Below are 15,385 nucleotides of genomic sequence, written 5' to 3'. Positions count from 1 at the left end.
AGGAAAAAAAACACAACAAGATCAGTAGAATGGGTGAAGATGTGATGCAGTCAAGATCCAGACCCCCAGGTAAGAAACCCAGGAAGGGAGGATAATCACAATTTCAGAAGATCTCTCCAAGGAGCAAGGAGTACCAGTCCAACATTGGGCTCCTCAGCCCAGTGGTCCTGCACCACGATGAAGAGCCCCAGAATGTTTGGCTTTGAAGGCCAGCAAGGCTTATTTCCAGGAGAGCCAAAGGGCTGTAGGAAATAGACACCCCATTCTCAAAGGGTGCACATAAATCTTACACACTCCGAGACCCAGGAAAGTAGCAGTAATTTGAGAGGAGCCCAAATCAGACCCATTTTCTGATCTTGGAGAGCTTCCCAGAGAGTCAGGAGGCACCTGGGACTTGCCCTGGGGATATAGACAGGGGCAGTAGTTATTTGGGGGAGCTTGTTCTGCCTCAAGGTCACTGTTGCTGGCAAGCACCATTTTGGAGTCTTCCCTAGAATTTATTAGTGCCAGGACCTGAACCTTCTCACTAGCCAGTCAGCACCAGTCCTGAGACCCCTCTACCCAGCCAAGCAGCTAGCTACACAGGGATACAGACCCATCTACCAGCTGGCTGCAGCAACTGTAGGCCTTCCTGATACCAGAGGCTGCCCCAGAACATGGCCTCACCTACCACAGAGCCCAAACCTGGCCCCACACAACTGTGGGCCAGCATTAGTCCCAGGAAAGCCTGGGGTCCCACAGCCAGCTGCATCAGGACTCAGCGCTGTCCATTAGCAGGTCCACAATAGCTCAAGGACCCCCAAACTCCAACAACCAGAGATCCATGGACCTGGCCTTACCTACCAGTGGGTGGGCCCAGAATCAGGACTCACCATAATGCGCAGCCAGCTGTGCCAGGACCTAGCTCCACCCACAGTGATTGGAAGTCTAATCACTAGGAAGGGTTGCAATCAATCAAGAGGAGAGCAGCCACATGTGTGAGCACACTCACACTACTCAGCCCACCACAATAGAAAGACACATGCAGTCTGTGTAGGAGACACCTCTAGAGCACACAGCTCTGGTGAAAAGAAAAAAACGTGCTCCTAGGTCACATAGGATGTCTCCTATATATGGCCACTTAGCCAAGATAGAGAAATGTAAACAACCTACCTAATGCACACACACCCACATACTAAAAAATTCAGAGTCAGGCAAAATGAGATGACAGAGGAATATTTTCAAAATGAAGGAACAAGATAAAACCCCAAAGAAGAGCTAAGCTAAATGGAGATAAACAATCTACTCAATAAAGAGTTCAGAGTAAGGATCATAAAGTTGCTTAAAGAACTCAGGAGAAAAATGGATGAACACAGTGAGAATGTCCACAAAGAATTAGAAAATATATAGAAGAACCAGCATTAAAAATACAACAAATGGAATTTTTAAATGCATGAAAAGGAATCAACACTAGGTTAGATGATACAGATGGATAGGTCAGCGAACTGGAAGACAGAGTAGTGGAAATGCCTCAAAAGAAACAGGAAAAAAAGTATTTTTAAAAATGGGAATAGTATAAGGATATCAAACAAACATTCATTCATAAGGGTCTCAGAAGGAGAAAGAGAGAAAGAGGCAGAGGACATATTTGAAGACATAATAGCTTAAAACTTCCCCAAAATAGGAAAGGAAAACAGACATCCAAGTCTAAGACAGAGAGTCCCAAACAGGATTAATCTAGAGGAACACATTATGACACATTGTAATTAAAATTGAAAAAAATTAAAGACAAATAGAATATTAAAAGCAGCAAGGAAAAAGCAACTTGTTTTATACAAGGGAACTTTCATAAGGCTATCAACTGACTTTTCAGCAGAAACTCTGAAGGCCAGAAAAGAGTGGCATGATGAAATGGAAAAGTCTACAACTAAGAATACTCTACCCAGAAAGATTATCATTCAAATTTGAAGGAGAGAAAAAGAGTTTTACAGATATGCAAAAGCCAAAAGAGTTCAGCACCACCAAAATGGCTTTACAGGAAATGTTAAGGGGACTTCTCTAAGTAGAAAACAAAGACCACAACTAGAAAAATGAATATTATAAAGGGAAAAATCTCATTGGTAAAGGCAAATATATGGTAAAGATAGTAAATCAACCATGAATAAAGCTAGTAGGAAGGTTAAAAGATAAAAGTAGTAAAATCATCTATATCCACAATAAATAGTTGAGGGATATAGAAAAAAAAAAGAGTAAAACATGATCACAAAAACATTAAGTGGGGGGGTAGTAAAAATGCAGCGTTGTTAAAATGTGTTTGAATTTAAAAGAGCATAAACTTAAAATAACCATATATATATATCATGGTAACCACAAACCAAAAAATCTATAATAGACATATACACACACACAAAATGGCTTCCAAACGTAACACTACAGATAGTCATCAAATCACAAGAGAAGAAAGGAAAGAACAAAAAAGGATGACAAAAACAATCTCCAAGCTATCAACAAAATGGCAATAAGTACATACCTATCAATAAATATTTTTAAAGTGTATGGACTAAATCTTAATCAAAAGAAATAGAGTGGTTGTATGGGAACAAAAACAAGACATCTATATGCTGCCTCACTTCAGATCTAAAGACAAACACAGACAGAAAGTGAGGGAACGTAAAATGTATTCTATGCAAATGGGTATCACAAGTAAGTCCAGGTAGCAATATTTATATAAGACAAAAAAGAATTTAAAGAGTATTAAAATGAAAAGACAACCTAGAGAATAGGAAAAAAAAAATCCCTGCAAATGAAATGAACAATGAGGGATTAATCCCCCAAATATGCAAACATCTCTTGCACCTTTATATCAAAAACCAAACAGCCCAATCGAAAAGGGCCAGAAGAAAAAAAAAGAGTAGTTCCCATTGTGGCTTGGCAGTAATGGACCCAACTAGTATCCATGAGGACACAAGTTTGATCCCTGGCCCCACTCAGTGGGTGAAGGATCTGACATTGCCATGAGCTGTGGTGAGCCATAGACATGGCTCAGATACTGTGTTGCTGCAGCTGTGGGTAGGCTGGCAGCTGCAGGTCCAATTCGACACCTAGCCTGGGAACTTCCATATGCCATGGGTGTGGCCCTAAAAAGAACAAATAAAAAAAGGTCCAGAAGATCTGAACAGACATTTCTCCAAAGAAGAGAGACAGATGGCCAAAAAGGACATGAAAAGATGCTCAATATCACTGATTATTGGAGAGAGGCAATCAAAACTACAATGAGGAATCACCTCACACCAGTCAGATGACCATCATCAAAATGTCTATAAACCATAAATGCCAGAGAGTGTGGGAAGAAAAGGGACCCCTCTTACACTACTGTGGAAGTGTAAATTGGTGCAACCACCATGGAGGGTAGTATGGAGTTTCCTTAAAAAAATAAAGAGAATGAGCATATAACCCAGGAATCCCACCCCTGGGCATAGATCCAGAGAAAGCCATGATTCAAAATAATACATGTACCCCAATATTCATTGCAGCACTATTCACAATAGCCAAGACATAGAAACAACCTAAATGTCCATGATCAGAGGATTGGATAAAGAGGATGTGTACATATATACAATGGAATATTACTCAGCCATAAAAAGAACAAAATAATGCCATTTGCAGCAACACAGATAAACCTAGAAATTATACTAAGTGAAGTAAGTCAGGCAGAGAAAGACAAATATTATATGTGATCACTAACATGTGGAATCTAATAGAAATGATACAATAGAACTTACAAAACAGAAATAGACTCAAAGATTTTAAAACCAAACTTATGTTAATCAAAGGGGAAATATGGTGGGTAGGGGATATATTAGGGTATTGGGATTGATATATACAATTGACTATATATAAAATAGATGGGTAACAAGGAACTACTGTACAACACAAATAAATTTACTCAATACTGTGTAATAATCTATATCGGAAAAGAATCTGAAAAGTAATGGATATATGTATAACTGATTTACTTTGATGTACACCTGAAATTAACATAACTTTTTAAGTTGACTATATTCTAATAAAATTTTTTAAAATATATAAATAAGTTAAATTAAATTATATGGTTATAAGAGACAAGCCCCTCAAAAAAACCCTACACCATTATATAATAATAAAGGGATCCATCTGACAAGAAGATATAATAACTATAAATATATATACATTATGTTATATAATAAATAATACATATTGTAAATTGTATATTTACAATGTATGTACATAAATACATAAAGCAAATAATACATATTGTAAATTGTATATTTACAATGTATGTACCTAAGTACATAAAGCAAATATTAGCAGATATAAAGGGAGAAACTGACAATAAGGTAATAATAGTAGGGGACTTTAACACACCAGTTATGTCAATGGACAGATTATCTAGAGAGAAAATCATAAAGAAACACTGGCCTTAAATGATACATTATACCAGGTGTATTTAAGAAATATATATAGAACATTCCATCCAAAAGCAGCAGGATATATATTCTTTAAAAGTACACCTGATCATTCTATAGAATAGATCACATGCTAGGTCACAAAACAAGCCCCAATAAATTTAGGGAGACTGAAAGCATATCAAATATCTTCTCCAACCACAACACTATGACACTATATTAAAACCCATACATTACAAGCCCACAGCTCACATTATACCCAACAATGAAAAGCTAAAAGTATTTTCTCTAAGATAAGGAACAAGACAAGATGACCACTCTCACCTCTTTATTTCAAAACAGCATTGGAAGTTCTAGCCACATCAATTAGACAAGAAAAATAAATAAAAGAAATCCAAGTTGAAAAGGAAGGAGTAAAACTTTGCAGATGATATGATACTATATATAGAAAATCCTAAAGATGCAATGTAAAATATATATATATTAGAACTAATAAATAAATTCAGTACATTGCAGGATAGATAGGTGGTACATCCTTTGACACCAGTCTTAGTAATATTTTTGTACATCCATTTTCTTGGGCAAGGAAAACGAGCAAAATAGACAAATGGAAATACATCAAACTGAAAAGCATTGGCACAATGAAGAAAAGTGTCAACAAAATGAAAAGGCCACCTACTGAATGGGAGAAGATATTTGCAAACAACACATCTGATAAGGGGTTAATATCAAAAATACACAAGTTACTCATACAACTCAACACCAAAAAACAAACAAAAATCTGATTTTAGAATGGGCAGGACCTGAAGAGATATTCAGAAGACCTACAGATAGGCAACAGGCACATAAAAAGATATTAAAAATCACTAATCCTTGGGCGTTCCCGTCGTGGCGCAGCGGAAATGAATCTGAGTAGGAACCATGAGGTTGTGGGTTCGATCCCTGGCCTTGCTCTGTGGGCTCAGTATGCAGAGTTGCCGTGAGCTGTGGTGTAGGTCACAGACACAGTTCAGATCCTGCGTTGCTGTGGCTATAGTGTAGGCCAGCAGCTGTAGCTCTGATTTGACCCCTGGCCTGGGAACATCCATATGCCATGAGTGCGGCCCTTAAAAAGCAAAAAAAAAATAAAAAATAAAAAAAATAAAATCACTAATCCTCTAGGAAATGCAAATCAAAACCACAATGAGATATCACCTCACACTGTCAGAATAATTATTATCAAAAAGATAATAGATAAGTGTTGGCAAGGATGTGGAGCAAAGAAAACCCTCATGCACTGTTGATGAGAATGTAAATTGGTCAGCCACTGTGGAAAAGAATTCCTTGAGAAATTAATAGTTCCTTGAGAAATTATACACAAATTTACCATATAATCTAGCAATTCCACTCCTGAATATATAAAGAAAACAAAAAATAATTTAAAAAGATATATTCACCCCTTTTTTCATTGCAGCATTGTTTACAACAGCCAAGATATGGAAACAACTTAATGTCCATTGATAGCTGAATAGACATTGAAGCTGGAGTATACACACACACACACACACATACTCACTTGAGTATTATTCAGTCATTTAAAAAATGAAATCAGAGTGCCCCTTGTGGGGCAGCATAAACAAATCCAACTAGTATACATGAGGATGCTGGTTGAATCTCTGGCCTTGTTCAGTGGGATAAGGACCTGGCATTGTCATGAGATGTGGTGTTAGGTCACAGATGCAGATCAGATCTGGAGTTGCTGTGTCTGTGGCATAGGCCAACAGCTGCAGCTCCAATTGGACCCCTAGGCAGGGAACTTTCATATGCCACAGGTGCAGACCCCAAAAAAAGGCAAAAAATAAAAAATGAAATCGCTCTATGTGCCAACAACGTGGATGGATTAGACAGTATTATGCTAAGTGAAATAAGTCATAAAGAAGACAAATACTGTAGGAGTTCACTTATACATGGGATCTGAAAATCAAAACAAACAAACATAACAAAACATGTACAGAATCATAGATACAGAGAACAAACAGGTGGTTTCCAGGGACAAGGGGAATAATAGAAATAGATGAGCAGGTTTAAAAGGCATAAACTTCCAGTTAAAAATAAGTGAGTCACTAGTATGAAAATTACAGTGTGGGGAATATAGTCAATAATTATGTATTATCTTTCTGTGGTGACAGATGGTAACTGGACTTATCAGGGTGATCATTTTGAAATGTATAGAAATATCCTATCACTATGTTGTGCACCATGGACTAACAGAGTGTTGCAGGTCAGTTATACTTCAAAAACAAATAAACAAGTTCATAGAAAAAGAGATCAGATTGTGGTTAACAGAGATGGGGGATGAGGGGAGAGTGAATTGGATGAAGGTAGTCAAAAGGTTCGAACTTCCAATTATAAGATTAATAAGTACTAGTGTGTAACATGCAACATGATAAATATAATTAACACTGCTGGGTGTTTTATATGAAAGCTGTTAAGAGTAAATCCTAATAGTTCTTACGACAAGGAAAATTTTTTTTCTTTTATTTTGTATCTAAAGGCAATAATGAATTCACTAAAAGTATTGCAGTAATCATGTCATACACTCTAAACTTACAAAGTGCTGTATGTTCAACTACATCTCATTGAAACTGGAAGGAAGAAAAAATAAAGAGGCTTTAACTCAAACACAACTCCTAGCATGGCAAGCCTGTTAGACTGAGAAAGCAAGGTGTTCCTTTAGGCTGAAGACAGACCTACATTCACCTGCTTCCTGTTCTTCACTCCAGAAAGAGCAGAGAAGCTCAAATCCTCCTCTCCCCACCCCAGGGCATACCCTAACCATGGCCCACTAAAGAGTAGCACTCTGAAAGAGAGGAACCCAGAAAAGAAGAATTTAAGCAAAACCATGTTGAGGATACAGTGCATTTTCCCCTCAGGCAATGAACAGTAGTCAAAACAATTCAACCCCCAGGTGTCTTTTCAGTGAACCCGAGGGCCGCCCGTGGGAGAGGGGGAGGGGAACAGAAAACTCCTCCACAACAGGAGCCAGCTCCAGAGTCCAATTGAGAGTCCTCTTCGAGGAAGGAAAAAAGTCAATCCAAAATAAGCCACAAAAGAGGCCTTAAATCCAAAGAGACAAAATCTAATCAAGTACAAACACTTGCAGTTTTCACCTCCTACATTTTTACACTAAAATCCCTGTGCCTGGTGCTGTTATCCCAGAAGGACGCAGAGGAATCACTTTTTTCCCTGACCCAGGGTCACAATCAATCCCATCTTTCTCCTGACTTAGAAATGAGAGAGAGGAGTTCCCGTCGTGGCGCAGTAGTTAACGAATCCGACTAGGAACCATGAGGTTGCGGGTTCGGTCCCTGCGCTTGCTCAGTGGGTTAACGATCCAGCGTTGCCGTGAGCTGTGGTGTAGGTCACAGACGCGGCTCGGATCCCGTGTTGCTGTGGCTCTGGCGTAGGCCAGTGGCTGCAGCTCCGATTGGACCCCTAGCCTGGGAACCTCCATATGCCGCGGGAGCGGCCCAAGAAATAGCAAAAAGACAAGAAAAAAAGACAAAAAAAAAAAGAAATGAGAGAGAGAATAGATGAAATGAGTCTCGATTTCCCCTTACAGGAACACACAGGGCACTAAGTGAGATACTTATCCCCTCTTGGGATCCCTCATGTCTTACAATGTTTCCTTTGTGCATTTTTATCCTTCTTACAGGAAATTAAAAAGTCTTAAGGGCTATCACTATTTCTGACCCGATGCAGAATTTTAACTAAAATTCAGGGTTGTTGTTTTTTAATTTATTTTTCATTTAAACACACACATTATTTTCCCTAATACAAGGATGAACCAATTTCAGCCTTCAATGATCCATGACTACATCTGAAAGGCTTATAGCCATCCCAGTATATTTACTGTACAGACTCAGTGCATTACCATAAATGCATGAAATGAAGTCATATACTTTCAATTACTCCATTCATGAAAATGTCTTTTCAATCACAGTTTCTTTTTATGAAACCAGCTGTTTGTTTCAAATTATAGTTCAAGAGCCAAGTTTCAAGGGCAATGAAAGTTTTGCTATGCATCACTGTCTAAAAGACAATGACAGACCAGCTAAGCAAAAACTTGGGATTTTACAGGCTTTACATAGTGTAAAATCTCCCACATGTCAAGGGCCACATTTTTCAACATTGATGAGGATTACTGAAAAAGTACCTCATCTAAGAAAATTTCCAAATGTTGGCTAAAGGTGTTCTCTCTTGCTATAAAATCCTAACATTAGGAAGATACACCTGCCTCAAAAACAGTGAGTTTTGCTATAGATGTTAGTCCATGCAATTGAATCCCATTGTCTAGTTTAGTCAAAAACTTAAAAAGAATAATTCACATTATTATTGATGAAGTATATAAGCATGAGGAATCCATTTCTGTTTTAGACTTAACATATGCAATTTTATCTGCCCTTGGTACTTTGAAATGGAAACAATGAAAGTGAGTGGCATCCTACTTAGTCTTTGAGCTGCTGTCATTGCAGAGACTGTTTCTACTGCTGCTATAGAATATCAACTAAACTCATGTTTACTCAACTAGAAGTAGGTGTTCATGAGACAGTAGGTGGAGAAAGCAGGAGTTAAATAGAACTCCCATAACCTGCATTTAACACAGGTTACACTAAGCTAGACAGTCAACTAGACCTTAGGAACCCTCATCGTCTCATTACTCAATTTAATGAAACAAAGAGCATGATGGATCTACTTAGGAAAAACATTGGACAGGTTCTCCAGGATGGAAGAATAGTAATCTAATTCCTTCCATAACTTCAGGAGAAACACATGCATGCTCCATCAGTTTGTAAAATAATATGTCCTGGCACCCAAAGTCACAGGTAAAATGTCAAGTTTAACTATTGAGACTTTTATTAAGAAAACATGTGTTATATAGCCACAGTCAGTATCTCTGATCTTATCCAATAGCATTGAAGTTAAGTACCAGAATGCTGCTCATTTGAGCAAAGTAAATAATGTCTAGAAAAATCATCATTCCTATGACTGAAATTAAATTCTCTAACAACCCCTCACAAAGAGCAAACCACCTTAAGTCAGTTCAATAAAACTATTTTGGATATTATATATACAAAAAAAAGCATTAACAATAGCCATGGCTGGACAGTTTAATATCATAACAGCCTTGGATTTAAAACTTAAAGTTTAAAAACTTTGGAAAGTAAAGTGACTTTGCTCACCCTAACTAACCAACCTTGTGAATTTTTCATAGTCTTGTTCCTGACCCTGCAAGAAATCTTTTAAATAGCTATTTGCTTTAGCAGAGTGAAAATGCATTTTTATCTCCTTGTCTTCTTACTTGTCTCTGAGGACTTGCACATAATTCTGTTCTACACCTGTTCCTTAGAAGAATGTTCTTTAGTGACGTATGTTGTTCAGTTTTTACATTCTTGCATGGTCATGAGAGAAACACTGAGAAAAATAAAACCATAAAGATTTTGCTGGAAAATACACAAAAATCTAACACTGTTTTCTTTTACAGTCTAAGACTATAATTCATTAGTAGGTCTAACCCTTGATCCAGCTAACCTCCTTTGAATCTTCCTGTTTATATACAAGTTAATATGTTTAGAATGTTAAGGATTTCACTTTACCTAATCTTAGCTAAGGAACTGAAACTAACATAAACAGGAAGACTGAAAAAAGTTAATTTATTAAGTAGACCTAGGTTATATGTACCAATAAAGTAAGCCTCAGATTTGGAAAAGACAGTGACTAGCTTTTATGCAAATATGTGTATTCTTTTTGCCTTTATAGAGTATTTAAAAACTGTGTATAATTGAACAATTGTTAGTGGTGTACATATTTTTCATATGAATATTATAATACACCTAAGCAAGTAAAGTCTAAACATCACCCATCATTTAGAAAAGAAAACATTGAGTTCCCACTGTGTCTTAGTCAGTTAAGGACCTGACTCTTTTTCCGTATGGATGTGGGTTCAATCCCTGGCCTTGTTCAGTGGGTTAAGGATCCACCATTTCCTCAAGCTGTAGTGTAGGACACAGATGTAGCTCAGATATGGCATTGCCATGGCTGTGGTACAGGCCTCAGCTGCAGCTTTGATTCAACCCCTAGCCTAGGAACTTCAATATGCTGCAGATGTGGCCACAAAGAGAAAAAACAAAATAATAAATAAATAAATAAGAAAACTTTACTATAACTATAAAATTAAAATGACTGATTATCAGATTGCAATCCATGTTAATGCTAAACCTATGTCAAATTCATTCTAAAAATGATGAAAGCTTTTGAAAAGATCTTCTAAGCAAACTCATGACTTTTGTTTTCATTATAACTCATTTCTTTTAATACCTGAAATAGACCATGATGATGTACAAGTTCAAACAATATTTGGAACATTTTTGACAGTTGCAAACTACAAGATCATCCCAAATAACAAATTCCAGGAATCACAGTGTATAAGCAGAAAGTACACCTATTTGGAAGATCTGAAAGATGATTTATCTTTATAATGCTATTTCATGTTTTGATGAGATTATTTAAAATCCACTATGATAAACCTTGATTATTGGAGTAAACCTATCTGTGTTTAAATTCTTCTAAGCACTAATTTAATAATTATAATTGTATCTTGAAGAGTAGGTTTCTTTTTATACTTTATCCAAATTACTTTTTGTTTCTTTTAATGCACAAAAGAGATGCCATCCATCAGCATGAATTCTTGGTAGCAGTTGCAAACTTGAGGAAATAGTGACACATAAAAAATAAAGATGAGCCATAAACAGATTCCTGGTATTAATGTAATAATTCCACGTTCAGTTGTAGCACAGAAACTTAATTCATCCAAGTGACGTGTATAATGTTTCAGTTGGAGTCTAATAATTATCGTGTCTTACGTTGACCAAAATAACTTGGTTACAATTGACACTTGAATAAAATTTCTCCTAATCCAGGTAAATCAGATGTATCTCCACCTACTAAAATTTTTTATTTTCCTCAGTAAGATTTATATCATAAACTTAGTACATTTTTTGCATTTTTAATGATTTTTATTTTTGTCATTAGAGTTGGTTTACAGTGTTCTGTCAATTTCTGCTGTACAGCAAATTAACCCAGTCACATATATATTCTTTTCCTCACATTATCCTACATCATGGTCCACCAAAAGTGGGTAAGTATTGTTCCCTGTGCTATACAGCAGGTTCTCATTGCTTACCCACTCCAAATGCAATAGTTTGCATCTATTAACCCCACATTCCCAATCCATCCCACTCCCTCCCCCTCCCTTTTAGCAACAAGTCTGTTTTCCAAGTCCATGGGTTTCTCTTCTGTGGAAAGGTTCATTTATGCCTTATATTGGATTCTAAATATAAGTGATATCATATGGTATTTTTCTTTCTCTTTCTGACTTACTTCACTGAGTATGAGAGTCTCAGGTTCAATCCATGTTGCAGCAAATGGCATTATTTTGTTCTTTTTCAATGGCTGAGTAATATTCTATTGTGTATATATACCACATCTTCTTAATCTAGTCATCTGTCAATGGACATTTAGGTTGTTTCCATGTCTTGTTTACTGTGAATAGGGCTGCAATGGACACATGGGTGCATGTGTCTTTTTAAGGAAAGTTTTGTCTGGATACATCCCCAAGAGTGGGATTGCTGAATCATATGGTAGTTCTATATTTCATTTTCAGGAACCTCCATACTGTTTTCCATAATGGTCGTACCAATTTACATTCCCACCAACAGTGAAGGAGGGTACCCTTTTCTCCATACCTTCTCCAGCATTTGTTATTGGTCGATTTGTTAATGATGGTGTGAGGTAGTACCTCATAGTAGTTTTGATTTGCATTTCTCTTTTATCAGTGATGTTGAGCATTTTTTTCATGTGCCTGTTGGCCATCTATATACCTTCTTTGGAGAAATGGCTATTCAAGTTCAATTGGGTGGTTGATTTTTTTGCTGATGAGCTGTATAAGTTGTTTGTATATTTTAGAAATTAAGCCCTTGTCAGTTGCATTATTTGAAACTATTTTCTCCCTTTCTAGACATCGTTGTTTTGTTTTGTTTTGTTTTGTTTTGTTTTAATGGTTTCCTTTGCTGTGTAAAATCTTGTCAATTTGACTAGGTCCCATTGGCTTATTTTTGCTTTGATTTCTGTTGCCTTGGGAGACTGACCTAAGAAAATATTTGTAAGGTTGATGTCAGAGAATGTTTTGCCTATGTGCTCTTCTAGGAGTTTTTTGGTGTCTTATGTTTAAGTCTTTAAGCCATTTTGTGCATGGCATGAGGAGGTGTTCCAGTTTCATTGATTTACATGTGGCTGTCCAGTTTTCCCCAGCACCACATCTTGAAAAGACTGTCTTTTTCCCATTTTATATTCTTGCCTCCTTTGTCAAAGATTAATTGACTGTAGGTGTCTGGGTTTTTTTCTGTGTTCTCTATTATGTTCCATTGGTCTGTATATCTGTTTTGGTACCAGTACCACACTGTCTTGATGACTGTGGCTTTGTAATATTGCCTGAAGTCTGGGAGAATTATGCCTCCAGCTTGGTTTTGGCAATTCTGGTCTTTTACGGTTTCATATAAATGTTTGGATTTTTTTGTTCTAGTTCTATGAAAAATGTCATGGGTAAGTTGATAGGGATTGCTTTGAATCTGTAGATTGCTTTGGGTGGTTTGGCCATTTTTACAGTATTAATTCTTCCAACCCAAGAGCATGGAATATCTTTCCATTTCTTTGAATCCTCTTTAATTTCCTTGATTGATGTTTTATAGTTCTCAGCATATAAGTCTTTCATCTCCTTGGTCAGTTTTACTCCTAGGTATTTAAATTTGGGGGGTACAATTTTAAAAGGCATTATATTTTTGTATTCCTTTTCTAATACTTCATTGTTAGTATACAGAAATGCAACCGATTTCTTTTTTTCTTTTTTTTTTTTGTCTTTTTGCCATTTCTTGGGCCACTCCTGCAGCATATGGAGGTTCCCAGGCTAGGGGTCGAATCGGAGCTGTAGCTGCCAGCCTATGCCAGAGCCACAGCAATGCAGGATCTGAGCCGTGTCTGTGACCTACACCACAGCTCACGGCAACGCCGGATCATTAACCCACTGAGCAAGGGCAGGGACCGAACCCATGACCTCATGGTTCCTAGTCGGATTTAACCACTGCGCCACGATGGGAACGTCCTGATTTCTGAATGTTAGTCTTGTAACGTGCTACTTTGCTGAATTCATTGATCAGTTCAAGTAGTTCTTATGTGGAGTTCTTAGGGTTTTCTGTATATAGTATCATGTAATCTGCATATAGTGACTATTTTACCTCTTCTCTTCTGATTTGGATACATTTATTTCTTTTATTTGTCTGATTGCTGTTGCTAGGACTTCCAACACTATGCTGAATAAAAGTTGTGAGAGTGGGCAACCTTGTCTTGTTCCCGATTTTAGCAGAAGGCTTTCAGCTTTTCTCCGTTGAGTATTATATGTGCTGTGGGTTTGTCATAAATTGCTTTGATTATGTTAAGGTGTGTTCCCTCTATTCCCACTTTGGTAAAAGTTTTGATCATGAATTGATGTTGGACTTTATCAAATGCTATTTCTGCGTCTATTGAAATGATTATGTGGTTTTTGATTTTCTTTTGTTAATGTAATGTGTGGTGTTTGATTTCCATATGTTGATCCATACTTGTGAACCTGGCGTGAATCCTTCTTGGTTGTAGTATATGATTTTTTTAATATGTTGTTGGACTCAGTTGGCTAAAATTTTGTTGAGAATTTTTGCATCTATATTCATCAGACATATTGGCCTATAATTTTCTTTTTTGGTAGTATCTTTGTCTGGTTTTGATATTAGGGCAATGGTAGTTTCATAGAACGTCTTTGGGAGTGTTTCTTCTTCAACCTTTTGGACAAGTTTAAGAAGGATAGGTATAAATTCTTCTTTATATGTTTGGTAGAATTTGCCTGTGAAGCCATCTGGTCCTAGACTTTTGTTTGTAGGGAGTGTTTTTATGCATATTCAATTTCATTTCTAGTGATCAGTCTATTCAGTTGATCTGTTTCTTCTTGATTCAGTTTTGGAGGGCTATAAATCTCTAGAAAGTTGTCCATCTCTTCTAGGTTGTCAAATTTGTTGCTACATAATTTTTCATAGTATTCTTTTATCATTTTTGTATTTCTGCAGTTCCATTAATATTTCTCCTTTTTCATTTCTTATTTTGTTGTTTTTTTTTTTTTCTCTCCTCTTCCTCAAATGTCTGGCCAGAGGTTTGTCAATTTTATTCTTATTACACATATTCTTAGTCATTTTATAGATATATATATAGATATATTTGTCTTTTTGTCCTTTCTAGGGCTACACCTGAAGCATATGGAGGTTCCCAGGCTAAGGGTCCAATCAGACCTACAGCTGCTGGCCTACACCACAACCACAGCAACATGGGATCTGAGCCACGTCTGCAAACTTCACCACAGCTCATGGCAATGCTGGATCCTTAACCCACTGAGCAAGGCCAGGGATTGGACCTGCAACCTCATGGTTCCTAGTTGGATTCGCTAACCACTGAGCCATGATGGGACCGAGTCATTTTATATTTTTGAATTTTTTTTCAACCCACAATATTTCCCATATAGTGCCTGTAAATCAAAAAACCTTTCCATTTTTATTTATTGTCTTGTTAAACAGTCAACTTGCCTCTATCTGTGTGTTAGTTTCAGTTTTTGTTTTTGATTTTTCAAAAAAGGTAAACATTGGTGTAAATATTGATACTTTTTTCCTTCTGGATCCATTTTTCATTAGTCCTAGTTCTTAATACATTGATTAGAAATGATTAAATAGCAGTGGGGTTTTTATTTTTTTATTTTTTTAACAGAATAAAATACATACATTTACACACAATTACATTCACACAGATTATTATAACATGGATCTTAAGAAACAGATTAAGTGACTCCC

This window comes from Phacochoerus africanus, chromosome 11 (genome assembly GCF_016906955.1).
Source record: "Phacochoerus africanus isolate WHEZ1 chromosome 11, ROS_Pafr_v1, whole genome shotgun sequence".
Taxonomy (NCBI): domain Eukaryota; kingdom Metazoa; phylum Chordata; class Mammalia; order Artiodactyla; family Suidae; genus Phacochoerus; species Phacochoerus africanus.
This window is presented reverse-complemented; position numbering follows the sequence as displayed.